Raw genomic sequence first — 24,925 nt, 5'->3', positions numbered from 1 at the left:
CTATTCAATCTGTTTTCAGCCCCAGAAATTTTGTTCAACTGAAATCTTATAGGGAAGCCCAATATAATGGTATTACGGTAACTTTTTTCCCACAAGCAACTTCCCTAAGAGGGCACTTCAAAGCCCAGCTTGAAAAAGAAACAATCACACCAGATACTCTCAAGTTGTACAAGGGTGTGACTTTTTCCTAAACTGGAAGAATCGGAATTAACTGCACAGAATCAAATTGGAGGAGGCTGGAGGTGTAGCTCAAGTGGTAAAGCACCTGCGTGAGGACCGGAGTTCAAACCCCATTACTGCCACAAAAAAAAAATTAAAAAAAAAAAAAGAGGTCACACACAAGCCACTTTAAGCCAACACTGCAGAGTCGAAACCCTTCATGAACAAAACAGTTAAAAGATGTAACCAAACTTGTTGCTTCATAGTGTGGAAGCAATCTACTACTAAAATAAAGGGGCAGATCTTTCCAACACACTGTCTCCTAGACTGACAGGCAGAGAGAGACAGTGGCTACAAGATGCTGAAATACTCCCAGAAAATGATAAGTCCTACACTATGCAGTGATACTATCGAAGGATAACCAGTCATCAGATCTGGTATGGATCTACAGGAGGTCTTAAGTGACAGAATTATTGCCAGTCACCAGGTCCTAAAGTTGAGTGCTTCAGCAGGACTGGGCAGGGCAGAGCAGGAACAGAGACAATACTTTCCATGCATTTCAGCCCAAAATCCAATGGCACAGTACAGTACTTTTTTTTGGCAGTACTGATATTTGAACTCAGGGCCTTGAGCTTGCCAGCCGGGTGCTCTACTCACTTAAGTATCATCTAGCCCCTAAAAAGGATACTCTTGAATAAGGACAAACTCTCTGGAAGACAGGAGTTATCAACTATACATCTGCCTGTCTGTACAACCAGATGGGTATCTAGGTGGTAGGCACAGGTGAGTTATTTTGCCACAACAAAGGCTAATCGCCACCTCAAGAATGATTCACCTGGCTTCCCTATTCAGTATTTAAATAAGGTCTCATTTGCAACACATCTTAAAAGAAGACGTTTTAATGCCATTTTCTCCTTTCAACGTATCACATCTTCAAAGAATTACTTGGAGCCACCTTTTCTCTCATGATTCCTTACCCTCCAATCCTCCTTTTTTGCCTTAAAAGAAATAGAACTTTCTATCACCTACAAAAACAGACACAGAACTAGTGAAACTAGGTTTTTACTGAAGGACACTAACTCAATTGACCCTGATTTGTTGTGCAGAGCTTCAGAACATTGTCCCAAAATGAGTAAGAACTGATCCTGGTGTGCTGATATGAACATCTATAAACAGATGAGAAGATGTAATTGTTGAGTTATATCAAGAGCTGAGGAAACAGGAGTTTCCATGTAATTACCACTGTTTCAATCTGAATTACCACTTCTCCTCAAAACAACTAAAGCCACTGTACAATTAACTTCCCATACTATAGAACATGTATCAAAGAAATAACAAAATCATATTAACTTTTAGCTACCTAATGCAATGCAATACCACTTACCCACAACTCCAGTAGCAAGTGGCCTCAACTGGCTTTCTAGGTTGCCCACCTTTCAGAAGTTTGTCCAAAAGCTCCCAAACCTTAAGAAACAAATCCACTAGTACCTTAGCTCCAAGACTCCAGATTCATTTAGATTTGCAGATTCTTTCCCCAGACACAATTAGTGGCCAACTAGGAGACAATGGTGTCTCCCTGTGTTCAAGTCTCCTCTACTCAGGAGGCAGAGATCAGGAGGATCATGGCTCAAAGCTAGCCCAGGCAAATAATTCTGTGAGACCCTATCTCTTAAAAACTCTTCACAAAAATAGGCTCAAGGCGAAGGCCCTGAGTTCAAGTCCCAGTACCCCCAAAAAAAAATTAGAAAAGAGCTACCGGTGTCCAAACTGGCTGATGAATTTTCAACCTAGAGTATATTTTTATACTTGAGTTATTGACTAGTGATAAACCACTGAAATGTAGATGAATAGTGTATAGATAAATAGCCCATCAGATAGAGCATTTTATGCCCAGCATTAGCATACAAAGTCAAGCCCAAAATCTTTACCCTGGGCCAAAGCCATATAGGGAAGGAGGGTGTGTGTGTGTGTACGGTTTTGTGTGTGTGTACCACTCCAATTCTCCATTCCTTTGAGCAACTCTAGTAATGAGGGTGGAGTTTATTATTGCCTGATTCTAGCTATTCATTTTGTCATTTACTTGCTAACACTTTTTGTTTGCATTCAAGTTGGAATTCAATAATTCAATACCAGGTTCTACTGCATCCCATTTGTCACCCAAGATTACCTAGAAAGCTCTATTCAAGTTGGTTCTGACAATTCATCTACAGGTACTAGAACCTAAAGCAGGTGATATGTCCTCAATTTTGGACTACCATCTCTTCCAAACACTAAAAGGTTTTATTTAACATTTCTAAGACCAGGTTTACTACAAATAACCCAAGCAACATTAAGTCTCTCACCTGTCTGTCTCAAAAGATTGATTCAATCAAAGAACACACTAGTCATTATTGTGAGGTTTAAAAGAAGAAAAACGAGTAAGAATTTTCTGTTTTAGCCTACTGTTATGGCTTAAGGAGATCAAATCAAGAAGGCATCTCAAGTGACAATCTGGTCAAGGTGAAGCTGAACAGCAGCAGACTATCGGAGATGGATGTCCCTAACAGAAGGCAAAAATAGGTTACCTCCCTTGGTTACAAGCCAACCCAAAGACGCCAACACACTGGAAATGCGTCCCACAATGGTCATTGTCTAATGTAATCCACTGAGTGAGCTTTTAGCACCAACCTACATCTCAGCTCAGTGTTCTTAGTCATCAGGAAGGCCAGACAAGAGCAGAACAATTACAACATAAATTGTGCCTTCCCACAAAAAACAACTTGAAACTTAGATCTTGATGGTCACCATTATAGACCAACAGGGGCATATTATTAACATGTGCCCAATCCTTCAACCTTAAGTTCACACAGAGATGGAAGAGGCATATACCTTACTAGCACACATTCAGAATACCTTGCAACTTTATTTATTTTATTATCTTGGAGGGGAGTGGTACTAGGGTTTGAACTAAGGGCTTTGTGCTTGCAAAGTAGGTGCTTTACCGCTTAAACCATACCTTCAGTCCATTTGTTCTTGTTCTGCTGGAGATACAGGTCTCTATTTGCCCAGGCTGGCCTCGAACAGAGCTCCTCCCTGTCGTAGCCTCCCAAGGAGCTAGAATTACAGACATGAACCACCAGTGCCCGGCTCTTATTATGCAATTTTAAATAGCAGCCTACAAGACAAAATGCTTTAAGGAAAAAGGCGTGCCCTCAGTTGAACGTCCTGCTGATGATGTTTGGAGATATATCTAGCAGAAAAGACCAATCACTGCTACCTCTTCTCCCACTCAGAGAGGGTGGTTTTTGTATCTTCAAAAACATAAGTGATAAGACTCTCAAGAAGGGCAACAGAATTAATGAATGGAAAAGGATGTTGTGGTTCAAGCCTATATTCCTAGCTGCTGGGGAGGTGGAGTCTGAAAGAATCACGATTGGAGGCCAGCCCAGGCAAAAAGTTAGCAAGACCCCCAATCTCAACTAACTGTGGCATGATGGCACACTCCTGTAATCCCAGTTACAAGGTAAATATAAACAGGAGTACTGCAGTCCAGACCAGCCCGGGCAAAAAAACACAAGACTTTATTTGAAATACAACTAAAGCAAAAAAGGCTGGGAACATGGCTCAAGTGATAGAGCAAGGCTGAGTTCAAACCTAGTACCACCACAAAAGAAAAAAAAAAGGCTTCACTTCCTATGTCTTCCTCCTTGCTTTTAGATTTTTACACACCCACTTATCTGACCCTCTCTTTTCACCCTACCTTTCGTTCACTAAGCACTGGCTATTACTGTATTCCAGGCACCTATCCTCTCCCACCTTTCTTCCCAGTCCCTACAACCTGCCTAGCTCATAGTTCTACACTAGCTCTTTCCTGAACCTACAAGATTCCTCCCCTCATCTTTATATGGCTGGCTCCTTTTTATTTAAAGCTCAGCTTAAGTGCCACCTCTTCAAAAATGTCTCTCTTACCTGCATTCCAATCAGATACTTTCTGTCGCATCATTTATTTTCTTCATTCAGCTCTTAATTAAAATCAGATTTGTTTGCACAGCTGTCTCTGTCCCCACCTCCACTCCGATGTAAGCTCCATTAGAGAGTGGACCTTTTACTTGCATTCACCTTTGCACACCCAGTGCCTGCAACACTGGCCAGCACTTAGTAAGTAGCCAGTTGATAAATGTTTGTTGAATGAATTCTGGACTTTTTATTCTATAGCAAACTAGGCTCCAAATAAATTAAAGTGAGACTAGTAGTCATTCTATTGTTATATTTCTGTGAAACACATAAACACAGTTACTTGTACAATCAAGGCATTAAATACTCTACTTTTTGTTTTGTTTTGGCAACACTGGAGTTCGAACTCAGGGCCTCACACTTGCTCAGCAAGCACTCTTACCACTTGAGCCATTCATTCCACCAGCCTAAATATTCTGTTTTACCAGGCCTGAAAGCTCTGATAAATAGGATGGGACTCTCCAGCATCAGAACATCTTATGATAATTTTAATGTGTACCAAGCTCAGTTACAGAGGAACAGATTTATGCACACTTTCTAATCAAAGAAGCTCTAAAATTTAAGACAGTTTCAAATTCAACAAAGGACTTCTAAAAATTTTATCAACACCCAAATGAGAACTATACTTCAAGCTGACATCCCTAAAATAGGCCAGAAGGAGCACTACTTGGTTTTCTTTTTGTTTGTTAAACAACAGAATAACAACAAACAGACCTTTTTTCCAACCATCCTTTGCTTTCTTCAAACATTTTCATACCCATTATTGGCTCGTACTCATCTTTAAAAACAAAACAGATCACATTGCCTCATTTAAAACCACCTATACACAAAGTACCAACTAAAAAAAGATGAAAATCAGCACAAGTCGGTTCTGTCAACTGAAGACACGTGTGCCAGACACACAAATGGAGAAAAAGATAAAAGAGCTATTGTCCAATTGTAGAAACAAAAGAGTAATATGGGGTTGTCTGTTCTCTAAAGTGCATCATGAAGTGTGGGTGGAGAGAAATCCAGAAATCCAGAATTAATCTAACATCAAATCATTTTGGAAAGAGTTGACAACATGTAAATTCCTCACACATAAAGTATTTAGAGCGAGACCTTGATTCCAGGGCTATGATGCCATTTATGATTCTTTGCAAGGGCTCTGGAATTCCAGTATTCATTTAAAAAAATGCTCATTATAGTCAGAGCTAGGAGGCGTAGAGAGGTACTCCCAATGTGACACAGCCTGTAACTGAAGTATTACAAAGCTTGCAGTTATGATCTGGGATAGAGGCTTAACACCACACTCAAAAGAGGTAACCAAGGTACTAAGTGCCATAAAGGGGGTGGGAAAGAGGCGAGGGGGAAACACCACGAGTGCCACTCAACTACAGAGAATTAAAGTGGAAACAGGGGTGTGTATGGAGAAAGATGAGATGGGGGTGGGGGTGGAAAAAACAATACATATGTCACCCCGTCCCACTTCCTATACAGGATATAGGCAAAGCCTTCAGCCCCATTACCTCAGGCACAGATGGTTATCGTTTATAAGCAAAGGTGCGTAGAAAGGCCTTCAAGTCTGAGTCCCTTAATTCCAGGGCTGTTAACAATTAAGGGATGGAGGTGGGGAGGGAAATGGAGATTCACCCACCACCTCCCCCTTGGGTTCCTACCTCACAGCATTTACCTGGGACTTTAGGACCAGAGTCTGCACCCCCTCCGGGTCAGCTCCGGCTCCAGATCCCCAGGCCAGAGTTGAGAGGTGCTGATGGTGGGGAGGCAGGGACTGTAGGTAAGTTTTCTGAGCCCTGCGGCTGACACGCCACACACAGGCTCCCCTCACAGCCTCTTCTTTCCGAGGGGCCAGTCCAGACAAGGCGCTGACTTCCACTTCTCCCCTTTCACTCCCCCCCCGCTTTCTAGAAGAAACCGAACCCCCGCCCCTCCATCTCTTAATGCTCCCACTTTACCTCAACTACCCCCTCCCCAAACTCACAGCTGCTCCAGAGGTTCCTCCAGTCAAACCCTTTCTGGAAACGACGGCGGCTCGGCGGATCCAAACCACCTACCATCCCCGCTCGCGTTTCCAGGATCCCTACCCCCGCCGCCGCCGCCTCTTTTTCCACCACTGCCGCCGCCTCCTCTTCATCTGCGGCCCACCGGCCGCGGCCGTCCCGAGGCTCCGCCCCCTCCATCGCCTCCTGCATCATCACTTCCGGTAACCCCGCCGGCCGCTGGTTCCAGGAGGGAAAATGGGAGAGGGGCGGAGAGGGAACGGGTGGACGATTACGTCACGACGTACGCAAATACGTAGGAAGCCATCGCCAAGTAAGAGCAAAGACGTAGTCACGGGAAGGATGGGCCAAAAGGAGCTGGACTGGACTGGACCATTTTTTAACAGAAATTGGGGAGGAGGATAACGAAAGGAGTAAGGGGGAAACAGGGAGAGGACGAAGTTGACTATGTTGTTGGATGAGACTGAAGATAGGATAGAGATATACGGTTGTGGGGGGTAGAAACCAGTCCTGACCTGGAACTAATGCTTTCTTAAGAGGTCCGCCCGGTGGTTTGGTCCGGCCTGGCCTACGAGACCTGCCCGAGCTCGGTCGGCCACCGCTAAGCGAAACTCCTGGCGCAGCCTCTTCCCAGTCCGCCTGGGCTGTGGCACTTCTGTGGGTGGGGGAAGGCAGGACTGACGCAAAGTGAGTGTAAGGGATTGAGACGCTGACTCCTAGAGCCGGAGCCTGGGGGAAGGGGTTGGCTCCCTAGGGGCAGGAAGGTGTGCGGGTGCGGCGTTGCTAGGAAACGCTCCTGTGTGACCCCAGCCTCGTGAGGGCGGTTGGATGTCATCGCCACTGGCCTCGAGGGCCTGCCTCAGGAAAGTGGCCTGTGGGCCTGGAAGGGGAGGCCTGTTTTGGGGCTCTCATAAAACTCCTCTGAACCTATTGGATCCCCGAGTGTAAATGGGAGATGATAGGAGCAGTTCCGGGGGCGGCAGGTGTCTAGCTTGGGAAGGTCGACCAGAACTAGTCCGCGTGTAGGAACAGAGATTTTTTTTGGGACAGTGAGACCTGTTTCATAATTCCCTCGATCAACAAACGAGAACTAGACCGCATCCTTGCTCCCGATTTTTTTTTCCCTAGTTCAGGAAAGAGTTAATAAGTAAATCAGTAAAGAGATCAGCCCCCGCAGGTTTGGTGAAGTGATAAGAGATGGGGGAGGTCACTCTAAATTGTGTGAGGTTGTTCAGATGAGGCCACGGTTTGGAAGGAATCCGAGAATAGGAGGAAAAGAGCCAGTGGGAAGGGTTTTAAGGTAGGAAGCCATGTGGTTGAAACAGAAAGAGGCTGAGTACGCCCTGTGATGAAGTTGGGAGAAGTGATAGGAAAGGTTTGGCTTTTGTGTTACCTAAGAATTTTTAAGAAGAGTAGTGACCAGACCTAATTACCTTTTGAAAATCATTCACCCCACTGAATAGAGAAGGGAGTCTGAGCTGTTAGGCTGTTGCTGGCGGGTAAGGGAGAGGTGACAGTGGTGTTGAAAGGATAGTCACTATGGAAGTGAATTATATTTTGGAGCTTGAGCTTACAGGACTTACTGCCAAATTGGATGTGAAGTATGTGGGAAAGGGTGGAATCAAGGATGACTCCCTAAGGGAAAACTGTTTGGAAAGGAATATTTTAAGCTGTCTTTTGAAGGCTACAAACAATCCAAATGAAGATGACCAGAGGTTAGATATACAAATTAGGGGAAATGTCATGCTTGGAAATAGTAAATGTGGTGTCTAGTCCTAGATCACCTAAGAAGAATGTGTACACAAAAAAGGAAGGTTCCCAAGTTCCTTAAAGCTCCTTAAGGTTTAGAGACTACCCAGAGATGGAGAAGCTGACAAAGGAAACTCTTGACATGGACAAGGCCTCCAAGATAAAAGGAGGAGATCCCCTTAATATCCTGTAATAATGGGACCCACCATCGTAATCAGTGAGACTCATCCTCAAAAGCCTGACTCAAATCTCCCTTCTCTCCTAGCTGTCATTGGTTTTGGACTTGCTCACAAGTAATTTGTGTCCATTATGGAAAATCTGATTTCTTTCATAAATGTTTACCTACATGTCTTTCTCATGACTCTTTTTTTTTTTTTTTTTTTTTGTACTTCCTGGCTTCTAGTACAGAGCTTTGGTCTTAAGGTCATAACATCTGGTTATGTCTTTTGGTCTTAACATCTGGTTTCAGCTGAGCAGAGGCACAGTACATAAGGAATCAGCTATGATATTTAATAGCCTCTGACGAAGCAGGTTTTGTCCCTGCTACTGCTGCTGATGCCATCACAATTCTGGTCAATCTTACAATATAGTAGAAAGGGTATCAAGAAGAATCAAGGCCTAAGTTTCAATCTTGGGGTCTGCTACTGACCAACAGAGTGGCATTAGATAAGGCCCTTCTCTTTGGGCTGAAGGATTGGCCCGGGTTTGCAGTTGCAAACTAGCAAGACAAATGGTATCTGCAAACATGTTGCTTGGCCATAAAGTGATTTAAATTATTTCTTAAAATTTGCTTGCCAATATTTAAAAATTGCACATCAAAATCCTTATCAGATTATCTGACAACACCAACCTGATATTCCTAGAGATTCCTACACAGCAGCAGTCAGCTGGAGCTAAAGGGTTACTTGCTGTTTGTATGTGGTTTATGCCCCAAGTGTGTCAACAGCTTCTCCCTTCCATTACCAGGCTCACCCCTGTGGATGTTCTTGGTTTAGAGCTATGCTGTCCATATGTAGCCACTAGTCACATGTGACTACTTAAATAACAATTCACTCATAAGGTAGCTACATGTGGCCAGTGTCTACCCTATTGAATAGAACAGAATAGTTCTATCATAGAAAGTTCTGTTGGTCAGTGCTGGACTGAAAGAACTTGAGGTTACTCTGAGCTCTCATTCTCTACATGTGAAAATGGACAATCCTTGCTCCTACTCTCAGAGACTCAGAGACTTAATCTAGTCAGGAGCTCTGGTGGTTCTATAGATAAGAAAAGTTTCTCATTTGATAGTTGGATAGTACTTAGAAAATGTACTGAAGACACGGTCCCCTGTGCATAGTGCTGTTATCTGTGGAATAGTTGGATCTAGTGTCAGATGCTAGAAAGCTCCAGCTTTATCAAATGTATACAAAGCTCTTTCACAGTTTCCTAATCTAGTTTCTTAGAAGATTATCAAAAGCAGGAATTAGTATTTTGGCTGCCTAATTTCCTTAGTTGCTATAAGGGTTGAAGATCCTAGCTGGAGTATTATGAATAACTGGTTGATCACTAGCAGCTGCCTGTTTCCATCCCTTCCCATTCGTCTCTTATACTGCCTACTTATGGTAACTTGGTTCTCACTACCTCTGACTGACCTACATCTTGTCTTTGTCTCTTAAATTATGCTAACAGGGAAAGTTTTCCATTTCTTTGAATTGAGGAACAGCAACTTAATTTCTTTCTAAGTGGAAAAATGACTGTATATCTATTGGTTGATATATCTTGGTTATGGTCTGATATGTGTTCCCCTCCACTAATATAACCTTGTGTGTGCTCCAGTGTTAGTATAAACACAGATGGGTTCCAACTTAATATTTTTACTTGTGATTTGACTTTCCAAGGATGTAAAAAGGATACATGTTCTCTAGAAACCTTTTTGAATTTTGATATTTTCCTGACCTGGGACTATGTGGTACGATATTCACAATGCTGGGCAGTGAAAGCAAGAAACAGCTTCCAGTCATCTATAAGAGTGAACAACCAAGACTTTATTGCTAAACTATTATGTTTGGTAGGTTAGGTGTATTAAATGCATTTTCCAGTTTAGATATTTTCAACTTTCATGGTATAGCTTCGGCCAAGCAAGTGCGAGGCCCTGAGTTCAAACCCTAGTACCACCAAAAAAAAAAAAAAAAAGAGAAAAAGTTATGTGATTATCAGGACCTAATTACAAGCCAAAGCACATCTGTAGTTAGAATGGATATATTTACCTCTTAGGATCTTGTTTGGAATAGTTTCTTTAGAAGTCTTTCAAATAGCAATAGTTGGTTTTTCCCCTTGTTCTAAAAATTTCCCATATTATAGGGTCTAACCTGATTTCATTAACCATAGGTAAAATAAAAGTACTGTCTATCCTTTCCTCCCTGCTCCCATTTCTGGCAGCCCATATTCTTGTCACTTTCTGTGTAAAAAGATGCTGTTTCAGAGAATAGGTATGATATGATTAAGTACATCCCATAAACATATTATGAGATTTGCAAAACTGTGTGTCATTATACTTCCCTTTTTAGATTCTAATAACCAAAAACTGAACCCAGGACAGAAATGAACTCCATGGGTATGTGTGGGTGTGCGTGTGGGTGTGCGTGGGGGGGGTGCGTGTGTGTGTGCGTGTGTGTGCATGCGTATGCGCGTGTGTGTGTGCGTGTGCGTGTTTTGATGGAGGAGAAAGAGGATAAGGGACGAGTGATGTGTGGGGTACAGTTTCACTTGAAGGTTACTCAGTTACAGTGACAATATTTATGCCAAATATAATACAAATACTGTATTATATACCAGTATATGCCAAAAATAGGGATTATAACAAATCTAGGAGAAAAGCATACCAAAAAATAAACAAGCAATCAGAAATAAAAAAAAAGAAAAAATAGGAAGGAAAGCCTGGTCATGCCTTTGGTGCTGGCACCTGAATTATATTTCCAGTAAAGTATATGCTGTGGTCTGAAGATAGCAGTGGTTTTAACAGGGTTACTTACTGAAGAACAATAGCCCTTTACTGTATAAAGATTATTAATGATCAGAGGGAAACAGCTTTAGGAAAATCCATTTTTACCACAAAGCCAAAAATTCACCAACAGGCAATTCACTTTTCCCTTCTCTGCAGACAAAGGTTAGCAAAAATAAAAAGAAACCTCACTGTTCCTTTATTTCCTCTTACTCAGGTAACATGCCTTTAACCCCTGTACTAAGTGTTTCAATGGAATATCTCATGAATAATCCTTACTGTTAGGAAAAATGCTTCTCACAAAGAAAGCTCACGAGAAAAGTCTCACATCCATAGAGCAAAGTTTAATGGCAGGCCCAAACTGCCAGGCTGGCCAGGGAAAAGATGGTGCAGCAGCGAACCTGGGCCAGGTGTGGCTTTTATAGAAGGGGTGAGGCTGTCTTAGAGCACAGGAATTTGTCTTTGGAGGTTTCTCAAGTGAGGTCTGAGGGTAAAATGGCTGCCGATTTAGAAATGGCGACATTATTGTTCTATCATTCCCCCATTTTTTCTTTAATAATGATGAGGGTAGGGGCTGAGGATCAGGAATTGGGGCAAAGCATCGGTCTCTTTAGCTGCTTCCTGCTGGCAGGGGCCATTGTATGGGGCAGGATCCTCAGGCTCCTGTGGCATCCTGGATGGGGCCTTCACAGTAGTTTTTTCAGACGATTTTGGAGAGGTTGATATCCCTGAAGGTACCACTGGTTAAATTTTTGATTAGCAGTAGCAGACATGCAGTATGATACAAGGGAGGAAGCTTAAGAATAGGAGAGCAAGAAACATAGGCATTAGGATGGGCATTAACCAGGAGAACCACTGAGAAATGTTGTTCCCTAGAGGATTCCAAGAGTCTTCTAACTCCCTTTTCCATTTTTCTAATTGTTTCTTGAGAGGTGCCACCATTGGGGGATCCCATTGAGGTTGACAGCAGTAGGTGTTGTGGGAATGACCAGATGAGGGCTGGTCTATCGAAGTCCCAGTGGAGAGGGTAGAAGATCCTTTAAGAGAAGAAGAGCCCCTGGTTTAACAGAAATTGTTATAGGGTGGGGGAGGATCTGGTCTGCATGCTTTCTGAGAAGTTCCCTGAGAAGGTTAAAGTAAGACAGGTAGTCAGCCAGAGGAGCAGAATTTGTTGGAGGCAAGTTTTCTAAGAGAAATGGGTGGCCATACATTATTTAAGACCCAAACAGGAATATTAGGAGGAGCATAAAAAGGTGTGTGCTAAGGGACTGCATACCTAGGGATCTAAATTCTGTAAAATCCTGTAACTCCCAAGAAAGCTGTAAGCTGCCTTATGGTATGGGGCAGGGCAGGGGGGGCGGGGAAACAGAAGATTGCATTGATGCACTCATGCTTAGGGAATGAGTCTGTTCCTTTAAGGCCACACCCAGGTTGGTGACCTGTGGGAGGCAGGGGCTGTCAGGATTTAGGTTAAATGTAACACTCTTGGATAAAAGAGAGCTCTAGCTCATTTTTAATATAATTTTACATTTTTAACTTTATAAATGTTTGTACCATGTTTAGATAAAATATAGACTTAACACTATTACAAGGTGGTTATTTAAGACACATAAGCAAAAATGAACTCTGATTTAGTAGTATTTAAAGCCTAACAAGATTAACAGAAAACAAGCAATTTCTTTGATAAAATCTTTCTCTATATCGGTTTTTTGTAGATGTTATTCAGCGCAGGACAATATTAAAATAACCTTGTTATTTTATAGACTTAGAGAATTTTAGTTTGACATGACCCTAAAAATCTTTCAGGCAACTCTTAGATTATACTCAACTTTAACTTATTACACACTGAAGCTTATTATACACTTTTAAAACTTACTTAGACCTTTATATAACATACTAAAACCCTTTGATGGTTTGTCCCTCCTATTGGAAACAATCTTTAGGACGAACCCTTCTTTATAAAATCCTTTTTCATCTAAAAACATTTCTTTTTCCTTTAACTTCTCAAAAAGTATATTTACTACCTATCTATATCCTTTTTAGTTGTTTACCTTGTAGTTTATATTTTAAAATTAGCTTTTATAAGAATTTTAAATTTATTATATGGGCTGGAGTAACTAATTAGTAGCCCTTGTTGTTTTAAGGAATTGATGATAGGCATAAGGCCTCATTGTCCCTCAGGCTTGAGGGGATATTGTTTTGGGTGTGGAAACTGTGGGGGATTTTTGAGTTTTATTTGAATAGGGAGGGCCATCCTGGCTCACCCTACACTCCTCTCATCAGTCCACACTATGGAATCTCTTTGTTCCTGAAGGAGGGGGCAGCAGAGATAGCTGCCTGGGGGGAGAAGAACTTGAACTTTTAATTGAGATAGTAAATCCCGATCCAGCAAGGACACTGGAGTTTTAGGTACTATGAGGAAAGAGTGACAGAAGAGGAGGTCTCCCCGAGAGCAGGCCAGAGGCCAGGTAAACTAGTGCTCTAGGGGCTGGCCAGATTTGCCCGAATGATAACTTTTGTCATTGGACTGGGGACCAGGAGAAAAAGGTAAAACAGAGAAATGGGCTCCACTGTCTAGAAGGAAAATGACCTTTCACTTCTCTACCATTATGACTACCTGAGGCTCCTCAATATCAATATTAATAAGTGGAGCGTGGACAGGAGGTTAGGACCCATAAATCCATAGGAGGTGGGCACCCCGTCTTCCATGAAGACGGGGCACTTAGACCTCCAGTGGTTACTGTTGCATAGAGAGCAGAGTCCCTGTGGGGGGCAGGGCTGTCTCCCGGGCTGTCCCCCTTAAGCATTCTCTGCAGAAGTGCCCCTCCTGTCCACCATGGTAGCAAACTTAAGATGCAGGCCCCAGTCTGGTGAGGGCAGCATTGAGGTCATGTCTCTTATCTTTCTCTCTATTAGTAAGGTCCTGGACATACAGACATATCTATAAATACAGACATGGCTAGCTGTATTACTTGGTTCAATGACTTTTTCCCTTCAGCCACAGTCTTTGAGTTTTTTATGAATATCTGGGGCTGACTGTTAGAAATTTATCTTTGAGGAGAACCTCTCTCACCTGTGACTCTGGGTCCACCATGGTATGTTTTTTGATAGCATCCTTAAGATGTTGTAGAAAGGTAAGGGGATTTTCTTTAGGGTTGTAAAAGCAAAGTTGTTATTTTACATTGACATCTGACACTCTGGAGAGCAGGTCTCTGAACTGTTCTGGGCCTCAGTTTCCTCCCTTGAAGAATGAGGGATCTGATCTAGTTAAACTACTTTCTTCCACTATGAGATGGCTAAAGTGACATTAATGCCATTTATCTTCTTTACCATTTTTTTTTATTTAGTAATGCTGGGGAATTGAACCCAGGGCTTTGCACATGCTGGGCAGACATTCGCCCATTGAGCTAATTCCTCAGCCCCAAATATTTTTTTTTTTCTTTACTTTGGCTGTACTGGGCTTGAACTCAAAACTTTATGCGTGTAAAGTGGCACTCTACTGCTTGAGTTATATCATTTGCTCCTTTTAGTGTGGATCTGTCAAGGGGACTGCCTGTGCCCCTGTAGGTAGGCTCATTTATTCCCTCATTTCCAGGTGCCACTAGTATTGGGGCTCATTGTAAATGGTAATCATTTCCAACCTGAGTGGCCTGAGCCAGAACCCATTGCTTTTCTAATGAGATAAGAGTTTGGTCTAGTAGAAGCATAATATCCTTTCATGTCAATTGAAAGTTTTGGATCACAGAGGTAAAGGCTTGAATGTATTTGTCTGGGCATTGGTATAGCTGTTTAGATGTTTTTAAATTTCCCTTAGATCTGGCAGCCCTCTTCCTACCATTACCTGTTGAAGGGGGTATCACCCATGAGGATTTTTGGATATTGGGGTGGCTTAGAAGGTAGGGCAGAGGGTGGAGCAGTAGGGGTGGGCCTTGTCATTAATAAGGGGCTTTTCTGGTTCTCCTTTCCATATTTATACTGTGGCTTACAAAGAATGGCCAGTGTTTGAGTATTTAAGTAGTAATTGTGGAGCCAATCTGAGATGAAAGAAAATTTGTATGGGGAATCTCAGTTTACTTTTTTCTCTTTTATAGAAAAGGTCTAATTAGAGTATGGTATTGTAATTTAAGGAACCCTGTGAAGTCCACTTCTCTTAGTCACCCAAGGCATATTGAGGCCAGGCCTCAGTACAAAGCTTTTAATATTTTTTTTTTAACGTTTAAATAGACAGGCCAGAAGACTGGAATGGGGCAGGTCTATCTATAAGGAACAAAACACTAGGATCCTGTCTTTTAGCTAACAGCAGGCAGCCTCTTTAATAAAGGCTACCTTTTTAACAAAGAAACAAATCATGTGTAAAGTTAGAGAAGGGCATTTAGAGGGCATCCTGGCCAATAACAGTACCATATGGGACAACTTGTGTTAATATTTGGAAGGAAAAATTTATGCCGAGGCTGAAAGTATAGAAAGTTTTAAAAGAGAAGTTTAGAGACCACAGTAATGTGCTATTTCTGGGACCATAACCTTGAGCTAACAATTGGCTTACCAGGGCTGGGTCTGGTGTCCCAAGGTGTGAGATAGGGCTAGAAGAAGGGCTTACACAAAGTGCCACTCCTTCCTCCCCCCCACAAATCCACCCGGGACAAGTGACCCTGTCTGCCTAGGCCTGATCCTGTGGCCCGTCGCTCCTCCCCCCTTCCTGTGTACTCTGCACACGTTTTATTCTAGGGGAAGTGGCAGTGGGCCACAGCCACTGCCATGTGTGGCTGGCGGCCTAGGATGTGTATTGGGTTGGCCTATGGATTCTCTTAGCTATGGCAGGCATTTCCACTGTGCACAAGCAAGCGTGCCTATTTGCTTTCCCTCCTCCCCTTGTGGAGGCGGAGTTAGGGCGTTAGCATGGCAGCTGCAGTTTTTTGTAAGCAGTTTTGTGTTAGCAGCTGATTTAAAGTTACTTTAGACTGAGAGGCCTGGCAAACTAGTTGGAATAGCTTAAGTCATAAGGTACCATGCTACAGGTTTTTCATGGGAGGCAGGGTCCCAGTAAGCCCAGGGAGGGGAAGGCAGACAGAGGCAAAGGACATGTGGTGAGACCATGGAGGAAGCAGAAAAGGTGTCCTGACATCTTAGGTAAGGGAGGGGAAGGCAGAGCCTGGAGACATGACACAGGCCTGAAGGGATTAGCCATCACCTGTGTCTCCAGGTCACTCCCATTGACTGGTACTGGAATACTTTCAGGAAAACAAAACCTCCACTCTCCAGTCGCTGTCTCAGGAAAAAGGAACATTAGACAGGGGGGAAAAGAAAAGCAGTCATCAGATAATCAAACAGGACTCCCACAACGTAGCATGAGGCATACCTAAATAAACCCCGGGCTTGGTCTCAGCCCATAGGGAGGAAGCATGAGCTCCCCAGAGCCGGAATCGCCATGACGGGGAAAGTCCCTCAGGAAGATAGGAAGAGACAGGCATGGTAAGCAGTGCAAGAAGTCTGTTTACATGGGGAAGGAGGAGGTTCGGGAGAGGAATTGGTTGATTTAGAAACTGGTTTAGAGACTAATTGAATATGCACAGGGAAACAGAAAGTATAGAGGGAGGGTTTGGTGCAGATATAGGGAAAGGATTGGATGTAGGAAAGTTCCTTCCATTTACCAGCATGCTCACAGACATTATATAAATCCCTTAAAATATTGGGATTGAAAGTGTCATTAAGTGGCCATTTGGAGGCATTGTCTAATGGGTATTAGGGCCAGGCCTGATTACAGAGAAAAATGAGCTTTCATGGCTTAAGATCAGGCATTAGGCAGAGGAGGCCCAAGGTTGGCCAGGACACATCCCGATGGGGAGTCTGAAGGAATTTGGAACGGTCCAACTCCCATGGTGAGGTCTGACTTGAAGAGAGACATGGCAAGCATCCCCGAAATATCAGGTCCTCAGGAGAGAGAGAAATGGGGAACACCTAGAGGGAACGTCTTCACCATGGTGGGGGGTCCACAGTCCCTAGTGGGGAACCAGTTCCCAGGGACGAGAGCCAGCTGTGACCTAGTGCTAAGTTTTCGAGAAAATGAGAGAGACCACAGCTCAGCAAGCAAGGAGGACTCACTGAGAGAGAGAGAGAGAGGACCTTGAGGGAAGATTGGCCGGTGGTGAATGGCAGTTGGAGGCATGCTGGGGCGGAGGAACTTCCCTGTGAGCTAGGGAGAGAGTGGCATTTTCTAGGATTGGGGGTCCTGGCAAAGCAGCTCAGATCCCGGAGGAAGGGAATGTGAGTTGAGAGAGAGAGAGAGAGAGAGCGCGCGCGGGATGGGGTGGGGGACGCCGGGAGAGTAAGGTCAGTGCCCAAAGCTCACCCGATTGGAGTCATGGCACCAAATGTTAGGAAAAACTCCGCTCACAAAGAAAGCTTACGAGAAAAGTCTCACGTCCATAGAGCAAAGTTTAATGGCAGGCCAAAACTGTCAGACTGGCCAGGAAAAAGATTGGCACAGCAGCGAACCTGGGTCAGGCGTGGCTTTTATAGAAGGGGGAGGTTAAGGAAGTTAGCGCATATGTGGCAGTCTCTGGTAGGGGTGGGGCTGTCTTAGAGTGTGGGAATTTGTCCTTGGAAGTTTCTCAAGTGAGGTCTGAGGGTAAAATGGCCGCCAATTTAGAAATGGTGACATTATTGTTCTATCACTTACAACACTGAAGAAGGTTCAATTGTTGCGCCATATTACATTTTAAGCTGACATGGATTTAAACCCAGAGCCCATTAATTCATTTTTTCTATTATATCCCTACACATATAGAAAATACTTAAATGCTCAAAACCAAGATAGACGATCTCTACATTGCTGTTCAGGGCAAGAAATTCTGACTGCTTTGGCAGTAAGAATATTTCAACTCCTGAAAGGTTTTGCTAATGACAAACACTTTAAAATACAATTTCCTGGATTGTTTTTAATCTCTGATCACTGGGTACGATGGACTTTATTCCTCCAAAATAAGGGGAATATTTTTCAAGAAGAAAGCTCTAAGCTTCCTGAAACATTATAAAGCATTTCAGTCCAGTGGACAAACTCTAACTGGCCTTAAAAGAAGTAAGGCTTAAAGGGTAGAGGCATGGTTCCAGTGTTAAAGCACTTGCCTAGTTTGCATACAGGCCATAGGTTCAATCCCCACCACTACTATGAGAACCAAAACAAAAAGGAAGTGTGAATTCTGTCACACATATGTATCTTATGCTGTTCTCAATAGAACTGATAATGCCTCCCTATCTCCAACCCTCCCCCCAAAAATGCTGAGTTTTCAGTTCTCTGTCCTGACCCCCATAGCTTTTTAAAATATCATTAGGAGGATTAATTAGGATTTTTAAAGTGCTCTAGAGTCTTAATTGAGAACCCTGCTCCAAACGTTATTGTGTATATCTCAAAATGAGGATGACATTACTGGTGCCCATTCTGTATGTGTAAATTTGTTCTTCGAACAAATATTTTTTGTGTTCCAACTGTGTACTAGGCCAAGGAGTGTAGTGAAGGAGACTCAGTTACAGTCCTCTTCCCCTCATCCCTCCCCCACCCCCAATCACACAGAGAAAAAAGAAAATTAGGTCAAATAGAAAAGTATAGTAGAGAAGGATGAAACTTATGATATGGGTAAGCTAGAGCTACATGAAGGGCTACACATAGCAGGGACACTGCTCCAATCCCTGGATGGAAAAAGCACCCCTCAAGAAGTGATGAAAGCCAAAGGATGAGAAGGAGCAGATATACAAAGAAAGGGTATTTCAGTTGTGTGAGTTGGGGCCTTCACATAGGATGAAGAAGGGAACCCAGATATAAGAAGATAGGGCAGCAGGACACAAGATGTGCAACCTATGCACAGTGAATCATAAGGCAATGATTTTACTTGGGAGGATTTCACAACCCCAAACCCACCCCCATCCCCTAAGTCATAAAGTACTTTGGAAAGAAATTTCAAGTATACAATAGTCATTAATTGTGATGAGGGAAAAGAAATTCCACTTAGAGTCAGGGTTTTTTGTTTGTTTATTTGTTTGTTTTTGGCAGTATTGGAAGTTGAACTTAGAGCCTCAATACTTATTAAGTAGGTCCTCTATCACTTGAGCCACCCCATTTATTATTATTGAGGTAAGTTGGCCTAGACCACGATTTTCCTATTCGTGCCTTCCCCAGGATGCTTGGGATGATAGGCACACCACCATGCCTAGCCATTGGTGAGATGGGGTCCCATGTCACCTAAGATCACAGGCTTGAGCCACCATGCCCTGCCAGGTCTTTCTTCAAAAGATTAGAGTCTTTCACCTCCTGGGGTTTGAAAGTCAGGGTTAATTCCCCTTTACTTTTTCTGTCCCTTCTTTCATTTGTACTGCAGCAGTTTTTCTTCAGTTAGAAGGCAAAGCTTTGTGAGAGTCCAGTTTTTGAAATTTTGACATTCCTGAGACCAAAGTCATACTTCTATAAATTTTATCTAGGGAAAGGAAATTTTGATCTCTGCTCCTAAACTCCTCTAAATGTTCTTGCTGCAGTAGGCTTTCCAAGGGGGCAGGGTGGGGGGGGTTTCTAGAGGTGGGAAAAAAGTATCAAGTAATTAAGGCCCCTAGCAAGTCTTTCCATTGGTGTGCCTGATAAGAGTAGGTTCTTGGAGCTTCCCCAGACCTTCTCACACCCTTTATTGCTAGTAGGAAAGTGAGAGAATGTTTAGTGTGTTTTTTTATTTTTTGTTTTTCTTTTGGTGGGGGGAGGATTCAAATCACTTACTGCCTATTATGAGTCCCCATTACTGACTCCAAAATAAAAAAAGGGAAAAGCTTGTGGTCACACAGGGAAATAATCATCCAACATTTGGGACTCTTAATCCTGACTCTCCTGTGAATTAATTGGGTAACATTAGGCAAGACTAATATTTTACCATCTGTAAGAGTGATGGAATCATAAGTAATTATGATATAGTTTGATTCTAGCACATTTTAAAAGATGTAAACCAGATCATATTACTCCAGCTTCCTTAAAATGTGCCAGTATCTTCCTTTTTCTCTTAGACTGCAAACTCCTTTCCAAAGCCCACCCTCCCAACAGGTGCTGGATTGTGTTAATCTGTGGCCTCCCACAGGCCTTGCTGCTTTGCTGCATTCACCCTCAACTTTGCAGTTGCTTCCCACCTCAGAGCCTTTGTTCTTATTGTCCCCTCTTCCTATGCCACCCTCCCCTTAGCTTCCCATTATTAGTCACCATGCCATTCAGGGCTCACCTCAAAAGTCACTGACCACCCAAAATAAGTAAAATCATCTCCCCATCCAATCTTTGGGACATGTTCATTAGGGGAAACTTCTCCCATTTAGGGACCTAAATGCTCAATGTGGCTCAGCTTTTTCTGTAACAGTAGGTAATAAGGAATTTTCATCTTAGCACTTTGCTTATACGTGAGGTGTGATTTTTGAGAAAAGAAACCAGCTCCCATGGCTGATGGAGTGGCTCAAGTGGTAGAGCACCTGCCTAGCAAGTGTGAGGCCCTCAGTTCAAACCCTAGTGCATCCCCCCAAAAAAAGAAAAGAAACCAACTCCCAGACACAATTACTTCCAGGTACACTTCATATTTTCTTTCCTCATTCTGGGATTAGGGGGTTAAGGAGATAAAAAAAGGAGCAAAAAGTGTCAATCCAGAATTAATGTGGTAAAACTTTAACAGTGAAAGTTCATGGCCATTTGAGACTATAGTTCAATTGTAGTCCTCTAAACAGCTGTAATATTCCTGATGTTACCCCAACTGGGATCAAACCCTGAGGCTAGTGAAGGAAAAGGGCTGCCTAGCTTTGCATTAATCCTAAAAAGAATAAATGTTGGTTTCAAGCCATTAAGTCCATAGGGAGAAAAACTCTCTGTGAAAAGGGAGTTTTTAAAAAATGAGTTGCTTTCTAAGAGCAAAGACAAAAATCCAAACCAACAAGAAAAGAGCTTTTTTTTTTTTTTTTTAATTTTTGGTTTTTTTTTTTTTTCTTATTCATATGTGCATACAAGGCTTGGGTCATTTCTCCCCCCTGCCCCCACCCCCTCCCTTACCACCCACTCCACCCCCTCCCGCTCCCCCCCTCAATACCCAGCAGAAACTATTTTGCCCTTATCTCTAATTTTGTTGTAGAGAGAGTATAAGCAATAATAGGAAGGAACAAGGGTTTTTGCTGGTTGAGATAAGGATAGCTATACAGGGCATTGACTCACATTGATTTCCTGTGCGTGGGTGTTACCTTCTAGGTTAATTCTTTTTGATCTAACCTTTTCTCTAGTTCCTGGTCCCCTTTTCCTATTGGCCTCAGTTGCTTTAAGGTATCTGCTTTAGTTTCTCTGCATTAAGGGCAACAAATGCTAGCTAGTTTTTTAGGTGTCTTACCTATCCTCACCCCTCCCTTGTGTGCTCTCGCTTTTATCATGTGCTCATAGTCCAATCCCCTTGTTGTGTTTGCCCTTGATCTAATGTCCACATATGAGGGAGAACATATGATTTTTGGTCTTTTGGGCCAGGCTAACCTCACTCAGAATGATGTTCTCCAATTCCATCCATTTACCAGCGAATGATAACATTTCGTTCTTCTTCATGGCTGCATAAAATTCCATTGTGTATAGATACCACATTTTCTTAATCCATTCGTCAGTGCTGGGGCATCTTGGCTGTTTCCATAACTTGGCTATTGTGCATAGTGCCGCAATAAACATGGATGTGCAGGTGCCTCTGGAGTAACAGTCTTTTGGGTATATCCCCAAGAGTGGTATTGCTGGATCAAATGGTAGATCGATGTCCAGCTTTTTAAGTAGCCTCCAAATTTTTTTCCAGAGTGGTTGTACTAGTCTACATTCCCACCAACAGTGTAAGAGGGTTCCTTTTTCCCCGCATCCTCGCCAACACCTGTTGTTGGTGGTGTTGCTGATGATGGCTATTCTAACAGGGGTGAGGTGGAATCTTAGTGTGGTTTTAATTTGCATTTCCTTTGTTGCTAGAGATGGTGAGCATTTTTTCATGTGTTTTCTGGCCATTTGAATTTCTTCTTTTGAGAAAGTTCTGTTTAGTTCACGTACCCATTTCTTTATTGGTTCATTAGTTTTGGGAGAATTTAGTTTTTTAAGTTCCCTGTATATTCTGGTTATCAGTCCTTTGTCTGATGTATAATTGGCAAATATTTTCTCCCACTCTGTGGGTGTTCTCTTCAGTTTAGAGACCATTTCTTTTGATGAACAGAAGCTTTTTAGTTTTATGAGGTCCCATTTATCTATGCTATCTCTTAGTTGCTGTGCTGCTGGGGTTTCATTGAGAAAGTTCTTACCTATACCTACTAACTCCAGAGTATTTCCTACTCTTTCTTGTATCAACTTAAGAGTTTGGGATCTGATATTAAGATCCTTGATCCATTTTGAGTTAATCTTGGTATAGGGTGATATACATGGATCTAGTTTCAGTTTTTTGCAGACTGCTAACCAGTTTTCCCAGCAGTTTTTGTTGAAGAGGCTGCTATTTCTCCATCGTATATTTTTAGCTCCTTTGTCAAAGATAAGTTGCTCATAGTTGTGTGGCTTCATATCTGGATCCTCTATTCTGTTCCACTGGTCTTCATGTCTGTTTTTGTGCCAGTACCATACTGTTTTTATTGTTATTGCTTTGTAATATAGTTTGAAGTCAGGTATTGTGATACCTCCTGCATTGTTCTTTTGACTGAGTATTGCCTTGGCTATTCGTGGCCTCTTGTGTTTCCATATAAATTTCACAGTAGATTTTTCAATCTCTTTAATGAATGTCATTGGAATTTTGATGGGAATTGCATTAAACATGTAGATTACTTTGGGGAGTATCGACATTTTTACTATGTTGATTCTACCAATCCATGAGCATGGGAGATCTCTCCACTTTCTATAGTCTTCCTCAATCTCTTTCTTCAGAAGTGTATAGTTTTCCTTGTAGAGGTCTTTCACATCTTTTGTTAGGTTTACACCTAGGTATTTGATTTTTTTTGAGGCTATTGTAAATGGAATCGTTTTCATACATTCTTTTTCCATTTGCTCATTGTTAGTGTATAGAAATGCTAATGATTTTTCTATGTTGATTTTATATCCTGCTACCTTGCTATAGCTATTGATGATGTCTAGAAGCTTCTGAGTAGAGTTTTTTGGGTCTTTAGGGTATAGGATCATGTCGTCTGCAAATAGGGATATTTTGACAGTTTCTTTACCTATTTGTATTCCTTTTATTCCTTCTTCTTGCCTAATTGCTCTGGCTAGGAATTCCAGTACTATGTTGAATAGGAGTGGAGATAGTGGGCATCCTTGTCTGGTTCCTGAGTTTAGAGGGAATGGTTTTAATTTCTCTCCGTTAAGTATAATGCTGGCTGTAGGTTTGTCATATATAGCTTTTATGATGTTGAGGAACTTTCCTTCTATTCCTAGTTTTCTTAGAGCTTTTATCATGAAATGATGTTGGATCTTATCAAAGGCTTTTTCTGCATCTATTGAGATGATCAAGTGGTTTTTGTCTTTGCTTCTGTTAATGTGGTTTATTACGTTTATTGATTTTCGTATGTTGAACCACCCCTGCATCCCTGGGATGAAGCCTACCTGGTCATGGTGAATAATCTTTTTGATGTATTGCTGAATTCGATTTGCCATTATTTTGTTGAGGATTTTTGCATCAGTGTTCATTAAGGAGATTGGCCTATAGTTCTCCTTTTTGGAGGTGTCTTTGCCTGGTTTTGGGATAAGTGTAATACTGGCTTCATAAAATGTGTTTGGCAGTTTTCCTTCCCTTTCTATTTCATGGAACAGTTTAAGGAGGGTTGGTATCAGTTCTTCTTTAAAGGTCTGATAGAATTCAGCAGAGAATCCATCAGGTCCTGGACTTTTCTTTTTGGGGAGACTCTTGATTGCTGCTTCAATTTCATTTTGTGTTATAGGTCTATTCAGGTGATTAATTTCCTCTTGGTTCAGTGTTGGATGATCATATGTATCTAGAAATCTGTCCATTTCTTTTAGATTTTCAAATTTATTTGAATATAGGTTCTCAAAGTAGTCTCTGATGATTTCCTGGACTTCCATGGTGTTTGTTGTTATCTCCCCTTTTGCATTCCTAATTCTACTAATTTGGGTTTTTTCTCTCCTCATTTTAGTCAGGTTTGCCAGGGGTCTATCGATCTTGTTTATTTTTTCAAAGAACCAACTTTTTGTTTCATTAATTCTTTGTATGGTTTTTTTGGTTTCTATTTCGTTGATTTCAGCTCTTATTTTTATTATTTCTCGCCTTCTATTTGTTTTGGGATTTGCTTGTTCTTGTTTTTCTAGGAGTTTGAGATGTATCATTAGGTCATTGATTTGGGATCTTTCAATCTTTTTAATATATGCACTCATGGCTATAAACTTTCCTCTTAAGACTGCCTTAGCTGTGTCCCATAGGTTCCGGTAGGTTGTGTTTTCATTTTCATTGACTTGCAGGAACTGTTTAATTTCCTCTTTTATTGCATCGATGATCCATTCTTCATTAAGTAATGAGTTATTTAGTTTCCAGCTGTTTGCATGTTTTTTGTCTTTACTAAGAAAAGAGCTTTTAAAATTTTTATGTATGACTGATTGTGCTTCTACAGATATTTTCATTTTTTCAGCAAACATTTGTCCAATTTTGATTCTGTACCACTCTAGGATTCACAGTAAATAAGATGGATGTAATAACTGTCCCTATAAAGTTTAGAGACTACTGGGGGAAAACAAACGTTAACAAATTAGTTCTTAAGTTGAGAGCTATGAAGAACAATTATCAAGAGCCCAAGGAAGGTTCAACAGCAGACCTGACCTACTGTGTGTGCTTAAGGAGGCTAAAGGATTTTGTTGGACATCGAGGTTTTCCTAAAGGATAAGTAGAAGTTGGTCAAGTCAAAGAGAGGAAGTCAGGGGACAGCTTTCTAGAAAGAAGGAACTGCATGGGTATATGCCCCTAAGGCAAGAAATATCATGATTCCCTAAAAGAACTGAAAGAAACCCAGTAAGAAAACAAAAGAAGCATTTTTCTTTTTCTTGCCT

At 42.0% G+C, this 24,925-nt stretch overlaps 2 protein-coding genes across 8 annotated transcripts in view; one reads left to right on the top strand and one right to left on the bottom strand.

The window, feature by feature from the left end:
• The window catches only part of Dcun1d3 (defective in cullin neddylation 1 domain containing 3), a 46,652-nt gene extending 39,847 nt beyond the window's left edge, over nt 1-6,805 (bottom strand). The window contains exon 1 of one of the 5 annotated variants that reach the window (XM_074059605.1): nt 6,668-6,805. The gene's annotated coding sequence lies outside the window, so the exon portion shown is untranslated. Of the gene's footprint in view, nt 1-5,824; nt 6,061-6,133; nt 6,341-6,667 lie in introns of those variants that run through there. The other 4 variants (XM_020178284.2, XM_074059604.1, XM_074059603.1 and 1 more) reach the window with 4 other exon arrangements.
• Lyrm1 (LYR motif containing 1) overlaps nt 6,360-24,925 on the top strand; it is a 30,505-nt gene continuing 11,939 nt past the window's right edge. Inside the window, exon 1 of one of the 3 annotated variants that reach the window (XM_074059608.1) lies at nt 6,360-6,465. The gene's annotated coding sequence lies outside the window, so the exon portion shown is untranslated. Of the gene's footprint in view, nt 6,566-6,699; nt 6,840-24,925 lie in introns of those variants that run through there. The other 2 variants (XM_074059607.1, XM_074059606.1) reach the window with 2 other exon arrangements.

This window comes from Castor canadensis, chromosome 17, assembly GCF_047511655.1.
Source record: "Castor canadensis chromosome 17, mCasCan1.hap1v2, whole genome shotgun sequence".
In the NCBI taxonomy this organism is placed as follows: Eukaryota; Metazoa; Chordata; class Mammalia; order Rodentia; family Castoridae; genus Castor; species Castor canadensis.
This window is presented reverse-complemented; position numbering and strand designations above follow the sequence as displayed.